Consider the following 4,343-nt stretch of genomic DNA (forward strand, 5'->3'; position numbering starts at 1 on the left):
CCTGTTGGTAAACGAGAATGTCTACCTTAGGAAGTTCTAAGAATAAGCAAGATAATGTGTTTAAAATACCTGGGATACAGCAGGCATTTAATAAATGAGAATTTCCCTTCAGTCCAGCCTCATAATAAAGCTGAAACAACAAAAAACTCTGCATCTCTAAAAATGACCAGAAATCATGTTATTTTCAGAAGGTACTATTATCACCCAAATGCACCGAGGCCAGAAATGAGCAGAAAGCTACAGTTGAAATCAGAGGTTTCAAATAGTGACTCATGGGTGGGCAGAGTGCTATTTGCAGATGTTTCTCTTGGACTCACACAAGTATTTAAGATTTTCAAAATTAGCTGCTAACGTTTAAAAATAGGGAGGTTTCACATAAACATTTAGATCCCCAACTTCTTTCACAAAATGCTTGGCTTTGGAAGTATTGAACCTGTGGCCCGGGATCCAAATCTTCATGAAACACATAGTACTTGCCTAGGAATCAGGAAATAGTTTCTAGCTCTAACATTAATTGAGCAAACTGCTTCTCTCTGGGTCTTTTTTTTTTTTTTTTCAAAGAGTTATTACTGTTCTAAAACAATAGTTCATTTTTTAGGTAAACAAAGTAAATCTGAGGATAAAAACATGACAAAACTTCTTGAAATCACACAATATATACAGGTAGCCAGGCAGGAGAAGGCTTTCAAAATGGTGCAGAATATACAAATATTGGCTGCACAAAAGATTATCCAAACTACAGGCATCAATAAAAATGCCACAATTCAGAAAGAGGAAAACACTCTTAAAATGAACTACTGTACGCCTAAACACACAGGAAGGTTTAAGCTCCCCATTAGATGTGGCACACGCAGCCCTGCCGCATACTCATCTGCTCTAGAAAGTTCTCCATTTCCACATTCTCATCTTGTGGTTTTGAGGAGGTTGAGCACAGCACGCCTCATCCGTGGAGGCTTTCTGCTCGGCTGGCTTCAGACAAAGTTACCATTAACTCCCCAACCTGCAAGAAAATGATTTGACACAAAGGATTCCAAAATGTCCTCCTCTCCCCCTACAAGCCTGCAAACAAATGGTACAGGAATGAGGTCAGAAAGGAATCCCCCGCCTACCAGGCCCCTGAATTCATTTACCTACCTCAGAGCCCATTCAGAGAAAGGGGTGGGACAGGGAACAAGAGATGCTTGGAGGCCAAGTGGAGTTTGGGGGTCGAGCGCTACATTACAAGATTTGACAGGCCTTTGCCAGCCTTCAGCTTCTTTGTGTCTCTCACATAATAGAGAAACACAAACTGAGCAGCACACGATCTGTGGTTACACCCTTGGACAGAGCACACTCTTTGCAAATGCTAATAGTATTGTAGCATCCTGTCACCCGGTAACACAAAAAAGGATGTTGATTTTCACATGAACCAGAACAGGCCCATTGTACACAAGTTGGTGACCAACTTGTAGTATCTGCACATCAAAAGGCCAGCCAATCATAGAGTACACAGCTGGCGAAACGTACCAACGGGGGGCGTCCAATGGGGACGGCATCCAGGTCCAAATGCCTCAATCCACCAACAGGATAAGAAAACAATGCTTTTGACATGAACAAAATTACACTCTCAGAATCTTGATTCAGCTATGACCAGAGCAATGAGTACAATTAGTAAGAACGTGAATGTCTCAGATGTTTAGAGAAATCTGAATGTATGAAAGTGGGAGTGGCTTTATGATGGTACCAAAAGCCTATGAAATGGCAGAGGCAGGCATGTTCAATTAAGCATTCGTATTAGAGATGTCCTGATACGTGTAAAGATAACTCATACAGATTTTGGCATGAAAATATCTTTTGGTCCTAACAGTCTTGGGAAACCAGACATATCTCAATGCAAGAAAATTAAAGAATGTACATGAGATTCCTGAAATATACATTTAGTAGAAATTTTCAAGGCTTCTGCTAATAGCTTTTCCTTCAAAATAATTTTATTAGGGGGGGAAAAAAACACCAGTCAAAAGTAGTAATTTGGGCCAGGCGAGGTGGCTCATGCATGCTTGTAATCCCAGTACTCTGGAAGGCCGAGGTAGAAGGATTGCCTGAGTTCAGAATTTCGAGATCAGTTTGGCAACATATTGAGATCTCATCTCTACCAAAAATTTAAAAAAAGATGAGCTAGGCATGGTGGTGTGTGCCTGTAGTCCCACCTACTCGAGGGGTTGAGGTGGGAGGATCTCTTGAGACCAGGAGGTCGAGGTTGCAGTGAGCTATGATTGTGTCGCTGCACTCACTCCAGCATGGAGGACAGAGTGGGAAACCCTGTCTCAAAAAAAAAAAAAAGAGTAATTTGGAAAAATAAAATGTTCAATCAAGTTTTTAAAAACTGAGGAAAGAGTAATACCTGTTTTAATACTTGGACTAACTAAAAAAGATTGAGAGAATCTGCACAGGCTAAAATGAGAAAATTAACATTATTAACATGTTGAGAATTGCAAAGCACTTGTTTTTTACACCTAAAACTTAAGGCCTGGAGTTAACATGAAATGAGAACCTACTGAATCTCATTCTCTTCTTGTCCACTGAGGTCTCAGAGGCAGCCACGTATCTCTGCTGATAGATGGTTCCATTCTTGCAATGCAACAATAGTCTCATGTAATTAGGAAAGACTATCATAGGCGATTTTTGTTACGAGTTAGGTCATTTTGCACTTTCTAGGTATATCATGTGCCCTACTGTGCTCCTAGTATCATAAATGTTTACTTTCCTAGAAGTATTTCTGAAAGGGAGCATATTTTGGAAAGTGCATAGGCTTGTAATCATACTCGTTTTCAAATTTCAGCTAGAATAACCATGTGCAAAACCTGAGCTGATTTTCTCATCTATAAAATGGAAATAATACTGTCTGGGATAATGGGTGCAAAACGCAAGGTATACTGGTTTCTCTGCTCTGGATTCAAGTTCTCTTCTGAGTTACAAAATTTTAAAGGAAAAACAAAAATGTTTCATGGGACCAATCCTTGGCAAGATAGGATACTGCCCATTCAAAAAGAATTCAGTGGAGTTTCTTCATGGATCCCAAAATGCTGCTGGCCAGTTTTAGAACACTTTGTCATGTTCTGAGTCCCGCTCAGACCTTTGTAACAGGCCCTTAGTTAGGATGTGTTACTATTTCTGGAATGGCTACAAACTTACGCATCTCTCTGCATCCTTCATCTCAACACACATCAGGCACCTCCTGCTACCGTGAAGTGTTGCTCACGGAGGCGGGGAGCCAGGCACGTTATTGTCACTGGGTGTGTACTTTGTCCTTGAGGTGATCTCTGATTTTTTTACTATAATTATTAATTGATTGTAGAAAAAAATTATATACATTAGGCATGCAAGGGGAGTGGCTGTGTTACCACCTGGAGCATTATGGCAAATGTGGGAATTCTTGACTTAAATCCTCTAGACAAATATATTTCTTAAAGGAGAAATAACTAAGCATCGTATTTTGTTAGTGACGCAGGGCTGTTTCTCTGTTAAGATGTATGGAAAGAGAGATTAGTAACAACAATAGAACACAAACTAAGGGAGCAGAAAAATGGTTAGGTTCATTCCTTCGGTTGAGGGGGAAATTAATTTCAGCATTTCCTGGCAGCTGAAGCAAAGACAATGGTAAGGTCCTGAGTTCTCGTTGCCACAAGGCCAGCAGCACATCCATGTGTCTGGAGGGGAAACTGCTGGTACTATCTAGTAATCCTTAATGAATTTCAGTGATAATCAAGACATGTAATTAGGTGAGACTTCTGCAAAAGAGACTGTGTATTTTCTTCAAACAGATGTGTCATATGGTTTTGCCTGTGAAAGCCAAGGACGTAGTATCAAAGAGGAAGGCAAGTAGCAGCCCAGGCAGTATTGCTTTCAGATGATTTGGCCTAATCTCAGATGAAGTTTACCAAAGCAAAAAAACGGGGTTAACCTATTCCCTACATATTCTCTTACAAATATGAGAGGTCTCAAGAGCTTTTGGAAAGTATTAGGTCACATAAACCATGAGCATATTTTCTGACAAATGGATAAAATTCTAATTTCCATATTGTTGCTCTGTGATTTAGTAACTACAAAAGCAGCAGAACGAATATTCTGTTCTGAACATTAAAGAGTGTAGCTTATTCTTAATACAGCCATAAGACATGTTTCTGTGGGCGGCTGCTGGCAGTATCACTGCACTGTGACTAGATCTTCAGGAGTGCCTCTGGCCTAGTTTTTTCAAAAACAGATCTTCGATTTCCCAAATATTTGGATAGGAACAGTTTACACCTGGGTTAATGAATTAAAGGTACTAACAGCAGGAACAAGAATTTTTTATCACAGAGTAACAA

This window comes from Mandrillus leucophaeus, unplaced genomic scaffold, assembly GCF_000951045.1.
Source record: "Mandrillus leucophaeus isolate KB7577 unplaced genomic scaffold, Mleu.le_1.0 Scaffold224, whole genome shotgun sequence".
In the NCBI taxonomy this organism is placed as follows: Eukaryota; Metazoa; Chordata; class Mammalia; order Primates; family Cercopithecidae; genus Mandrillus; species Mandrillus leucophaeus.